The sequence below is a fragment of the Arachis stenosperma genome, chromosome 2 (genome assembly GCF_014773155.1).
Source record: "Arachis stenosperma cultivar V10309 chromosome 2, arast.V10309.gnm1.PFL2, whole genome shotgun sequence".
In the NCBI taxonomy this organism is placed as follows: Eukaryota; Viridiplantae; Streptophyta; class Magnoliopsida; order Fabales; family Fabaceae; genus Arachis; species Arachis stenosperma.
This window is the reverse complement of record NC_080378.1, coordinates 20,924,869-20,938,977: the sequence shown is the minus strand read 5'-3', so window position 1 is coordinate 20,938,977 and position 14,109 is coordinate 20,924,869. Positions and strand designations below refer to the sequence as shown.

Here is a 14,109-nt window from a genome sequence, read left to right as displayed (position 1 = left end):
TAGGTGCTTGTTAAAGTCAAGCTGTAAACGCAAAAGAAAGTAGGTAAACAGATAAGCATCTAAACAATGTTACATAAGATTCTTCATAAAGAAAAGGAATTTATTTTGGGTAGATAAAACTGAAAATTTTAATTAAATATTTTCTCACATGGATCACTATATATCACCCAAAAAGGAAAAGAAAATACATATTAGTAATAGTATAAAACAACATATAACTTAGATAATAGTGTACTAAGTCAACTATTTTCGTAAGACTAGTGTAGAAATCAATACCACCAAACTTCTACTTCATACATACAATGAATACAGAGTCACTTAAGGTCTTCCTTCAGCTTTAGCAGCAATGACATATTCATAGGCCGTGGAATGTTAGAATGAAGTTCAACTAGTAGTCTCAATCTTCCTCTAATTGAGCGATGATGCTTGCAAAAACTCAATACCCTTGAGACATATCTTTAAAAAGGCAGTACTCATTCTGGGCGTGGTATGTAGCCATTAGACCTAATAGTAACATGAAACGCAAGTGAGTAACTTATTTCTTATCTACATCAAGATTCAACGTGTATAAATTTGTTCTTAGGAAGGCCATACCATATCCATCAGTTTGGACATCAAAACCTTCATCCTGCGGTAGATAAAATAAGAGTTCAAGTAAGGGATCTGAGTGCTAACTGCCTACAACTAGAAAAGATTTTTAATTTTTGCCGAGCAACGAGAATGTATTATCACCTGTAGCTCCCAAATGAGTGGCAAACTTCCAGTAATTGAGTAAGGCTTCACATGCCCAACTACTTCTTCAGTTGCTTTGCACAATACATGGTAGCCTCTGAAATTAAGATCACAAGCTACTCTAGAATTTGCCTCATCAAAAGTTAGAGTAAGGCAGTAGAAGAATTCAAAGGAAGCCTTAATAGCTACACATACGTGAAAATTAAGCCTTTGCAAATGAAATATACTAGTAAAACGAAGAATAAAAAATTGGATCCAAAGTTCCAAAAAGAGGACAACTTTAGCCATATTATAAGATGTTGCTTACTTGTAAAATGGGGTTAACCTGCAACACACAAAATAAAAACATCACTAATGCCATATCAAAACCATTCCTAAAATAAAAATCTAGATTGATTGTAATTTCCTAGAGCATAAACTTGACAGCTCCTAAAATAGTACATTCCCCTGGAATTTGGTTGATTCCACCTCCAGGATCTACAGTAGAAAATATAATCATGAATATTGAAAATCTTATATTAAAAAAGAAGTACTAAAGTAATAATTTGAGCCCACAAACTTACAGCTCCATTGGGTTGGTTTCATGGTTGATGCGGTGGCAAACCCATAGATATGTTCCTGTGGATGTGGTGGAAAGTCTTCATAAAATCGTGACTGAATTTTCTTTAGAGCATCCATGGATAGCTCCAGAGGATTTATAGCCTGCAAGAAACCAAATATAAAATAATAGACAAGTTAACAACTCAGTACTTACAATATTATAAAGCTTAAGAGTCGAAGTCACAGAAAACATTAAAATTAAAAAAAATGTATTGATTGGTCAATACTTGGTCAAGTTGCCACGCAGCAGGGGGTAAAGCCTAAAGACAAAAGCAACTATAGAATTGGTTATAATCTACTTTGACAGTTACAGAACTAAGACAAACTTTTTTCTTCTCTCTTGTTTTGTCATCAAGAATACAGTTTAGTAGAGAAGGAGTAAAATTGGAATAATTATGTTTACTTACACACACATACCACATCTCTCACAAAATCAAGAATTAGAACTTCATTGTTGAGTTATTAATATTATATATCATACTCATCAAATAAAAAAACCAAAATAAAAATAATAGTAGTAGAAAATGGCATAGCTGAGCGAAATGTTGAAGGTAGTACTATATGAATGAAGAGCATACTTTATGAGCTAACCCACTGTGAAAAAGTTTTCCGGTGACATGAAGTTTCCAAGGTATCATTCCACCACACCCTTTTGCTTGTAGTACCCCTTCTCTGCCAAGGCCTTGCTCATAACCTTAATAATGATTCCCTCACGCAACCAATAGTCCTTCCTATTTATTTTCTCCTTTTTCTTCTCCTCTTCCCTTATCAATTCTTCCAAGATTGACTTTCCTCCACCGCCACTCTCTTTTCTCTTCAAACTATTTCCCAGATTCCTTTCCTTGCATTTATCTTCCTCATCCTCATTAAACACAGCCTTCTTCGATAAATTATCAGAATCATTAACAATGGAGTAATTCACAGTAAAAACAATAAGATTCACAGATTAATTAACACTTATTCAACCCATAATAAGTTCACAAATTAACTAACAACAATTATTCAATAATTGTTATAAAAAATTACCTAGACGCTAGAAGCCCTAGAACAGAGTAGAGCAGATCCTGAGCAAGAGGGGGACAAGAGCACGACCGAAGGAATGATAGGTGGAACAGAGATAGCGCCGGCGATGATAGAACAGAGTTGTGCAATGGAAAAAGGAGGCAAGCCCGACAACGATGGAACCGAGCTGCGCGACAGTGCTTTCAAAGCTGAAATAGTAGCTGCACGATGGTGGAACAGAGCTGCACGATAACGACTGTGGCTTCGAAGCTCCTTTTGGCGATGGCGGCGAGAGATGGACGGAGGTGAAGGAATGAGATCGATGACGGAGAGAGGAAGGAGGAGCTTGAGGGTGATAGGAGGGATGGGTTCGCGTTTAGCCGTTGTGTGGAGCTAAGGTTGCTGGGTTGGGTAATTGGCTAGGGCATCCCAGCAAAACGATGGCGTCTTGCGTGCAACACAGAGACAGATGAGAGAGATCGAGGAGCAGAGAGAGACAGAGAGAGAGGATATGAACAGGAGAGAAGAAGATGAAGAAGGCTGAAACCTTCAGAGGCGTGAACGAGAAGGTTTCTGAACCCAGATGAAGAACAATTTTGTTTTTTTTTTTAATATGTTTAACACAGTTGAAGAACAATTTTGATTTTTTATTTTTTTAATGTGTTTTTGTTTTGTTGTTTCAATTATTTGAAACTATAAAATTAGGATTAATTGAATTCTAAAATTTGATTAATTTAAAAGGATATTTTTGTCTAATCAAATAAAGGAAGGATGTTTAAGTCTTTTTATAAAATTAAATAAATAAATGTTTTTTATTTTTATTTAATTAAAAGGGTGTTTTAGTAAAAGGAATGATATACTATATATTTAAAAAAAAATTAAATGCTGACGTGGAAAATAAATTCCACATGTTTTATTGTTATTTATCTATATTTTAAACGTATCGGTAGTATAAATTTATCATCGTACCGTAACAAACACCTTTGTTTTACTATCAATTTCAATTATTTCCTTTATTTTGGTTTCTTATTATTCTCAAGTTATCCTTATTACGTCATTTATTATACAAAGTCTTCAAATGTAAATTATTAATTGTAATTTTTATTATACATCAATTCAATAAAAGTATTGATTAAATATTGGGATTAATTGAAACTATAAAATTAGGATTAATTGAATTCTAAAATTTGATTAATTTAAAATGATATTTTTGTCTAATCATATAAAGGAAAAATGTTTAAGTCTTTTTATAAAATTAGATAAATAAATATTTTTTATTTTTATTTAATTAAAAGGGTGTTTTAGTAAAAGTGATGATATACTATATATTTAAAAAAAATTAAATGCTGATGTGAAAAATAAATTTCACATGTCTTATTGTTATTTGTCTATATTTTAAACGTATCAGTACGTATAAATTTATCAACATACCGTAACAAACACCTAAAACAAATATGACGAAAAGGAGAAAAATAAATGAAATAAGAAAATGAATAGAAAATAAAAGAAAATAAAGGAAAAGCGATAACACTCAATACTCATATGTACAAACATTCCACTTTTTCTATGGTTTCAGTGTGATTGAAAACTTCTGCAGAATTTTAATATAGCTTAAAGTAGGTTGAGATGCATGTTTGTATTAATTTCAGCCCTCTTATTTATAGAGAAGGATTTTGGCAATTATTCTTCTTCTTCTTTCACATTTGTCCTTCAACTTATTTTTCAAAATTCGCACTATGATTTTTATTCTCAATTTTGAGGGTCAAATAAAAATCTTAATGCTAGAAAAAAGTAATCGCTAGTTAACCTGTTTTCTATGTGTTGTTCATTTTTTATTTTAAATTTCTTTTATCTTTATATATCTTGCGATCACCTAGTTTGTAATAGAAACTTATCTTATAGTGGAAGTCTAGGAATCCAATTTTAACCCTAACAATTATTATTATTATTATTATTATTATTATTATTATTATTATTATTATTATTATTATTATTAAATTGTATTAAAATACGATTCTAGTATGATATATATGTGTGGGGTGTGTGTGATATGATTTATTTGCAGTTTTGCACTATTTTCCGGAACAAGAAATACGCATTCTACGGCACTAATGAAGTGCCAGATTTGTGATCATAATTGAAAATGAATGAACGAGCATTGCGCAAGAACTTTTGCTTCTTTACAGCTTAAATGACAAAAAGGTGAACCACATTCTGATCTGATCTAACCTTAAACGATGATGATGAACAATAAGATTACTATAGCTATTGGTGTCAAATCAAAATTAAAGTTTCATTAATTTTTCTAACCGTATATCTTATATAGGGATCCACCTAACAAAAGAATATCTAACCAAAATAAGTATATATCCCAAACACTCCCCCCTCCCCAAAAAAAAAAACTTACTTAATAAGACTTATCCAACGACTGATTTAGTGACATTATTCAACCGATAAGTGAAACTTCGTTATATATAAAAAACAAAAATCTCTATTTCTTATTAATTTAATGATTATATATATATTTTTATATATATTAATTTATATATTTATATAATTAAATAATCAATTATTAAAATGTGCTTTAAGAGTTGTTACCTGTTCTACTAGGATTTAGGAAGAGTAATCCTAATTTTCATTGAGTTTTAATCAATTAGAGTGCTAGTGTTCATACACGATTCATAATGGCAGCAAATGCTGCTACCCTTCGAGGAAGACAAGGAAGAAGAATGTAGGCTCAGGAGGATATTTATCACATTTGAAGCAGAGGATATTGAGGTTGGGGCAGAAAATTTTACGAGGAATTTGTTTGTAAGATTATTGGCATGTTGAACCTTTTCAAAAAGTACTATTAAATCTGCGATGCAGGCGATCTGGAAGTGGCAGGCGATTTAGAGGACACCTTAAAAAAAATTTATTCTAATTTTTCATTGAGAAAAATAAGAATATGATTCAAATTGATAAGAGAATCCATAATTATTTAAAAATTATATTTTGAATCTGAAACGATGGTAGAAGGAAGATGATTAATTAAAGATTCAAATTTTTTTCATGTATTAGTGTGGATTTAATTCTGCGGATTATATGAAAGAAAATTTTTTAGTGACGAAAATAATGGTGTTAAAAAATACTAATGATTAATCTATAAATTAAAAGTTGACATGTAAAATAATTGAATATAATTAAAATCATTTTAGGAGTATGTTTTTGTGAATTACTTTAAAAATGGAAAAAGCTAAGGTATAAAAAAAGAAAAATATAAATATATGGAAGGAAAAAAATTAAAAAAAGGCGGTGAAATTAATAAAAATAGAATTTTTTATTTAAATAAATTAAATAAATATTTTATTTGTTGAAATAAATAATTATAAAAATTATTACAAAAATACGTCTTCCAATCTTATCTCGTTGATACTGTAAACGATATAATTATGAATATATAAATGAGATATATAAAATTTGAAAAAATACACTTATATTTCGTTTACAGTATAAACAAGATACATTCATAATTATTTCATTTATAGTGTAAACAAAATATGTGTATTTGTAAATATAAAAATATAATTTTCGAAAATATTAAAAAATATTAATAATTTAAATTAGACAAAACTCTTAAAATGGAATGTTTCAAATGATAGGAAAAATAGGCATTTTCAAATATAAAAGAGATGAACAGTTTCAAAATAACAAAGAAGATAGGTGGGGTTGATTTCTAAGAAAATAATGTGTTGTTGATTTTAAATGGGCAGTTAAAAATTACGTGATACGTCCAGTCGTCCATTAATTAGTTAGTTAAAACTGTCTATCTTCTTTGTTATTTTGAAACTGTCTATCTTCTCTATTATTTGAAACCGTCTATTTTTCCTATTATTTAAAACGTTCCATTTTAAGAGTTTGGTCTAATTTAAATTATTAATATTTTTTATTATTTTTAAAAATTATATTTTTATATTTACAAATACCCATATCTTGTTTACACGGTAAACAAGATCATTATAAATGTATCTTGTTTACATGATAAACGAGATATGTGTATTTTTTTAAATTTCATATATATCGTTTATAGTGTAAACAAAATATATTCATAATTATATCATTTACATTGTAAATAAACGAGATAAGATTAGAAGACATATTTTTGTAATAATTTTTATAATTATTTATGTTAATAAATAAAATATTTATTTAATTCATTTAAATAAAACATTCCATTTTTATTAACTTTACAGCTTTTCTTTTATCTTTTTTTCCTTTCGTGTATTTTTATTTTTTTCTATAACTTAACCTGAAAAACAGAAGAGGGCGAATGATGGAGTTTCAGGTAGTATGCTGTCAATCCTGACCTCTCTACACTCAAACTTGAATAACTCGAGCTACAGAGGTCAAATGCGAACAATATTTGAATTGAACAGAGAGTTCTGCGGGAGGTGTGCTGGAATAGTGCCTTGCGCACGAGCAAGCCCACGCGTACGCGTATATCATATTCACGTGTGCGCGTCACTTGCAGTTTTGGAACACCACGCGTAAGCGTCTAGGACGCACACGCGTGCTTCAGGGAATCGGCGTAAATATGTTTTGAACAGAAAGTTGTGATGGCCTGGCCCTGGCATCGTGCGAGTGTAAAATCCGGTTAATTAACGGCTAATTAACCCATAAATGAGAATTTATTCTAGAAAGCCTAAAATGTGATTTTTTTTTTATGGCTAAATGTGATAGAGGAGATTGAGACGAGAATTTTGGTACCAATTTTGTAGAATTCGGACTAAGATTGGACCGAACGGGCCAAACCGGGCCAACCGGACCCAAAGTGGGCCCTTGGCCCAACATAACTTAACCAAAACCCTAGTTTTCAGCACTCTCTCTCCTCATTTGTTACACACACAAGCTGAAATTAGAAAGAAAGGGAGGAAGAACACTCTCTCAAGTTCTCTCCCTTGGTTGATCTTCAAACCACCATAACTTTTGATCTAGAGCTCCGATTGCCGCCCCGTTTGCGGCCACGCGTTCACCGCGGAGAGCTCTACAAAACCCATACAATTAATCTTGAGGTAAGCCACGTGTTGCTGTTCGAAATCTCAGCCCTTATTTTCGAGTTTCATGGGTTAAATATTGAGATTTTGGGTTCTTTGATGTTATAGGACCCAACTCTCTTGAAGGAGAAGGCTAATCATGTCTCCTTGGACCTTGGGTGTGGTAAGATTCTCAACCCTAGTGTATTTTGTTGTTTTATGATGCTTGGGTTTTGAGATGTTGTGTATGGGTATGATGATTGTGGCTTAGGTTGTGTATATGTGTATATTGGAGCTTGATTGGTGACTTTGAAAAGCTTGGAAAGGGTTTGGTGGTGAAAAATCTGTTCTTGGAGGTGTTGAGGCCTTGAGAGCTTGTGGATAAGTGGTTTGGAAGTGCTCCGGTGGAGTTTGGGAAATTCGGCTAAGGTATGGTTTCGGTTTCCCGTATCTAATATGTAATGTGGTAGGAAATACTTAGGCTAGAGGCCCTAAGATAGGCATTGAATGGTTGATGTTGTTGAATGATTGATATATATGATGTGGTCATATATGTGATGATGAATATTGATGCCTTGGTGGTATGATGTATGAGAAATATGCATGTTGTGATATATGCTTGATGATTGGTTATGGTTGAATTGTGGGTTGAACCATGTTGATGGTGAGTATGATGTTGATTATGTACAATGATGATTTATTGGAATTGATGTTGTTGAGAGTTGGCATGAGGAATATTATATGATATGTCAATATGTTTGAGTTTGAGCCACTTGGGTGAAGTGGGATAAAATGATGAGATAGTGATTTTGGTAAATTGTGGTTATGTGTCAATGTGTGAGTTGAGGAGGCTTGATGTTGAATTTGATACATTTTGAATTGATTTCAAAGAAAAGGGATGAAATTGGCATGTTTTGATTGATTTTGGAAAGAGTTGAAAATGGTTTGTTTTGAAAATGGCATATTGTGGTTTTGTATGAAAATAAAGTTTTTGGGCATACTTTGACGGGACATAACTTGGACTACGGATCTCCGTTTTGTACCAAATCTGTTTAGAAATGAAATTGGATCCGGGATGTCCATGCCGTTCGAAGAACGGGTGAAAAATGATTTAAAATGAGGAAGTTATGTCCATTGGAAGATTGGGGTTTAAATCTGTGAAATTCTGCAGCTTTTGACTTAGAAAATTTTTAGCAGAATGACCCCTTGCGCGTGGGCGCACCTGGCGCGTACGCGCCGATCTTCCGAAAAGTGCCATCCACGCGTACGCGTGATGTGCGCGGGCGCGCCGATTGTGCTGCACCTAATGCCCAGCCATTTTCCCGAGAGTTATGCCAGAACTGTGCCGGTGTTGTGCCTGGGGCACGAGAACACCCGCGCGTACGCGTGGTTGACGCGTGCGCATCGATTGGCAAGTTTTGAATCCACGCGTTAGCGTGTATGACGCTTGCGCGTCGATGAGTTTTTGAGGCCATCCACGCGTGCGCGTGGAGTGCGCGTGCGCGTGGCCCTGTTTTCATCCCAAAGTTGAATTTTTGAGTATTAAAAGCCAAATCTCATACTTCTAAGCCTCCGATCTCACCATTTATGTCTTAAATCATTATGACATGCCTAGCTATTAGAAAGGGGCTAGTGAATGAGGTAACTTGCGAGTGAAGCAAGGGATATATGAATGATCAATGAGGATCAAGATGATTATGTGAGATGCGGAGGATGGTGGTGGAAGTGCTTGTTATGCCATTGGCCGAAGGGCCGTGATTAATTGTGAATTGGCTGGTTCTGGATTGAACCATGAGCCAGAATAGCTGTGTATGCTATGAATGTTGGCTGGTTATGGATTTAACCGTGGGCCGGAATGGCTAATATGGATGTTGATCCATGGATGAGAATTCATGCATGTTTATGCTGAATTATTGATAATTGTGATTTTGCACTTCCACTATCGGAGATACGAGTTTCCTTGGGTAGTAGCAGTGGCTAGCCACCACGTGCTCCAGGTCGAGACTCGAAGCTCTGTTGACCCTATGTCGTAAGTGTGGCCGGGCACTGTGAAAGGCCCGGATGAGCTCGAACCCCCGTAAATATTCACCAGTGAGGGTGAAGGATATGGATCATGTTTATGATCAAGTTTATAACGAGTATAACTCGAGTTTGGGGATGCACGACAGAGGGACAGTCCAATGGTTAGCGACCAGGACTTGTCGGGTTGGCTCTATAACCGACAAGATGATATCATCGGCCACTAGGGACAGGCATTCATCATATGCATATTATGTGAATTGTTTGAGATTGCCTATTTGACTGCATATAACTTGCTAATTGTCTAAATGTCTTACTTGCTCCTATGTGATATTCTTTGTTTGATATAACTGTGGTTGCTATATTATATCCTGCTGGTGGTTGGGAGGTTTGAAGGAATTGGAAAGGGAAGTATTAGTTAGACTGAAGAATCTTTAGTCAGATGCCCTTATACGGTTTAGCTTGTTTATAAGCTTGATATTATTTGGAGGAAGTTCTAGGATTGCCTTCGGCTTTCCTCCATTATTATGTATTATATATGTGGAAGCTGTTACCATGATGGGGACCTCTGGTTCTCACCCATGCGGATTTTGTGGTTTTCAGATGCAGGACGTACGGTTTCCCGCTGAGGCATGCTGGAGACTTTTAGATTTGCGAAGATCCCTTGTTCTCGGGGCTATGTTTTGGCTTATATGTTTTGCTTAGATACTTTTATCTCCGTTAAATAATACAAACTGTGATGACCCCTTTTATGGGAGATTTTTGGAGAATAGGTTTATGTATTTGTGTCCCTTTGGGTTTCCTTTGGGGTTTTCCTTATTTTATCATATGTATATATTGTTATACTCGGACCGGTTATCTTCGCAGCCGGATCTTGAGTCTTGATATTCCTGTTTTTGACACTCCTTTGTATATATATAATCTCGCGTTGGTTTATCCTTGTTCGTTACGTTATCGATCGGAGTGTTGCGCTTTTGAGTTGCGGTTTTTGTTTACCCCTTTTTCTACAAAGGCTCCTAGTTATAATTAATCATTCATACTACTATACGTACTAAATTTTTATTTTTAGAGGTCGTAATACCTTGCCATCTCTGAATTATGACTTAAGCATAAGGCTCTGTATGGTAGGGTGTTACAGCGAGAGGCACCAATCGAACGCGTACGCGCCCCTCTCGTTCTCAGACCACCCACGCGTGCGCGTGCCTGACGTGCACGCATCGCATGCAAATTTTGATTCCTTTGCTATGCGAAAAGAGAGTTGTGCGTGCGCGCGGCAGGCTTTACGCGACTGGCACGCGTACGTGTGCCAGACGCTTATGCGTCGCCTTCACTTTCCCGCGACCCCCGCGTCCGCGTGGGGTACGCGTGCGCGTCGCCTGCGCCGCACTGCACAACAACAACACTTAGGATTGGTTCTACCCACTTCAAGTTAGGCGCAGCTTCACTCAACTAAACTCCAATTCATGCTGCCAAGCCCAAGTTAGGCATGGATCCTAGTGAAGCCAAGTGGTCCTTGGTGCACGAAATTGTGATCATCAACAATGGCTCCAAAGACTTGGTGCTCTCAAACATGAATCACACTTAGTCACAACTCTGCACAACTAACCAGCAAGTGCACTGGGTCGTCCAAATAATAAACCTTACGTGAGTAAGGGTCGATCCCACAGAGATTGTTGGTATGAAGCAAGCTATGGTCACCTTGTAAATCTCAGTCAGGCGGATAATAATTGATTATTGGGTTTTCGAATAATAATAAATAATACAAAAAATAAAGATAGAGTTACTCATGTAATTCAATGGTGGGAATTTCAGACAAGTGTTTGGAGGTGCTGTGTTCCTTCTGAATCTCTGCTTTCCTACTGCTTTTATCCAATCCTTTTTACTCCTTTCCATGGCAAGCTGTATGTAGGGCATCACCGTTGTTAATGGCTACATCTCATCCTCTCAGTGAAAATGGTCCAAATGCTCTGTCACAGCACGGCTAATCATCTGTCGGTTTTTGATCATGTTGGAATAGAATCCCTTGATTCTTTTGCGTTTGTCATCACGCCCAGCAATTGCAAGTTTAAAGCTCGTCACAATCATTCAATCCCGGAATCCTACTCAGAATACCACAGACAAGGTTAGACTTTTCGGATTCCCATGAATGCTGCCATCAATTCTAGCTTATACCACGAAGATTCTGCTTAAGGAATCCAAGAGATATGCGCCCGGTCTAAGGTAGAACAGAAGTGGTTGTCAGTCACGCGTTCATAAGTGAGAATGATGATGAGTGTAACGGATCATCACATTCATCATGTTGAATTGCAATGAATATCTTAGAATAAGAATAAGTCGAATTGAATAGAAAATAGTAGTAATTGCATTGAAACTCGAGGTATAGTAGAGCTCCACAGCCTTAATCTATGGTGTGCAGAAACTCCACCGTTGAAAATACATAAGTGATGAATGTCCAGGCATGGCCGAATGGCCAGTCCCCAGACATGATCAATAGTCTCCTCAGATGAATAATAGAATAAAACTGAGACCAAAAGACCCAAATACAATAGTAAAATGTTCTATTTATACTAAACTAGTTACTAGGGTTTACAGAAATAAATCTAAGTGCAGAAATCCACTTTCGGGGCCCACTTTGGTGTGTACTTGGACTGAGTTTGAACTTTACACGAGCTGAGCCTTCTTTTGGAGTTGAACGGCAAGTTGTAACGTGTTTTTGGCATTCAACTCTGGTTCATGACGTGTTTCTGGCGTTTGACTCCAGAATGCAGCATGGAACTGGCGTTGAGCGCCAGTTTACGTCATCTAATCACGAATAAAGTATGGACTATTATATATTACTGGCTCCAGAAAATTCATTTCGAGTGCAGTGAGGTCAGATTCCAACAGCATCAGCAGTCCTTTGTCAGCCTCCTTATCAGAGTTTTGCTCAGGTCCCTCAATTTCAGCCAGAAAATACCTGAAATTATAGAAAAATACACAAACTCATAGTAAAGTCCAGAAATGTGAATTTAGCATAAAAACTAATGAAAACATCCCTAAAAGTAGCTAGATTATACTAAAAACTATCTAAAAACAATGCATAGTTTTGGCATCTCACTTTCTCCTTGAAGTTTTAGAATAATTGGCTTCTATAGGAACTTAGAATTTCAGATAGTGTCATTGATTCTCCTAGTTAAGTTTGTTGATTCTTGAACACAGCTACTTTGGTGAGTCTTGGCCGTGGCCCTAAGCATTTTGTTTTTCAGTATTACCACACCACCGGATACATAAATGCCACAGACACTGACTGGGTGAACCTTTTCAGATTGTGACTCAGCTTTGCTAAAGTCCCCAGTTAGAGGTGTCCAGAGCTCTGAAGCACACTCTTTTTGCTTTGGATCACGACTTTAACCACTCAGTCTCAAGCTTTTCACTTGGACCTGCATGCCACAAGCACATGGTTAGGGACAGCTTGATTTAGCCGCTTAGGCCTGGATTTTATTTCCTTGGGCCCTCCTATCCATTGATGCTCAAAGCCTTGGATCCTTTTTACCCTTGCCTTTTGGTTTTAAGGGCTATTGGCTTTTTCTACTTGCTTTTTCTTTCTTTCTTTCTATTTTTTTTCGCAAGCTTTTGCTTTTTCACTGCTTTTTCTTGCTTCAAAAATCAATTTCCTAATTTTTCAGATTATCAATAACATTTCTCTTTGTTCATCATTCTTTCAAGAGCCAACAATTTTAACATTCATAAACAACAAGATAAAAAATATGCACTATTCAAGCATTCATTCCGAAAGCAAAAAGTATTGTCACCACATCAATATAATTAAACTAAATTTAAGGATAAATTCGAAATTCATATACTTCTTGTTTTTTTGAATTAAAAACATTTTTCATTTAAGAGAGGTGAAGGATTTATGGAATTATTCATAGCCTTAAGACATAGTTACTAAACACTAATGATCATGTAGGAAAGACACAAACATAAACACACATATAGCATAAAAATCGAAAAACAGAGAAATAAGAACAAGAAATGAGTCCACCTTAGTGGTGTCTTCTTTTTGAAGGACCAATGATGTCCTTAAGCTCTTCTATGTCTCTTCCTTACCTTTGTTGCTCCTCCCTCATTGCTCTTTGATCTTCTTTAATTTCATGAAGAATGATGGAGTGCTCTTGATGTTCCACCCTTAATTGATCCACATTATAACTCAAATCTTCTAGAGAAGTGTTGAGTTGTTCCCAATAGTTGTTGGAAGGAAAGTGCATCCCTTGAGGCATCTCCGGGATTTCTTGGTGATGAGCTTCCTCATGCGTTTCTTGGGTTCCATGAGTGGGCTCTCTTGTTTGCTCCATCCTTTTTCTTAGTGATGGGCTTATCCTCCTCAATGGGAATGTCTCCTTCTATGATAACTCCAGCTGAGTAACATAGATGGCAAATAAGATGAGGAAAAGCTAGCCTTGCCAAAGTAGAGGGCTTATCGGCTATTTTGTAGAATTCAAGGGAGATAACTTCATGAATTTCTACTTCCTCTCCAATCATGATGCTGTGGATCATGATGGCCCGATCCACAGTAACTTCAGATCGGTTGCTAGTGAGGATGATGGAGCGTTGGATGAATTCCAACCATCCTCTAGCCACAGGCTTGAGGTCCAGTCTTCTTAGTTGAACCGGCTTGCCTTTTGAGTCTCTTTTCCATTGAGCTCCTTCCACACATATGTCCATAAGGACTTGGTCCAACCTTTGATTAAAGTTGACCCTTCTA

General features: G+C 35.9%; 1 pseudogene; it reads right to left on the bottom strand.

Moving 5' to 3' along the window:
- Positions 1–397: 397 nt before the first annotated feature.
- The window catches only part of LOC130962670 (acetylornithine deacetylase-like), a 29,185-nt pseudogene continuing 15,473 nt past the window's right edge, over positions 398–14,109 (bottom strand).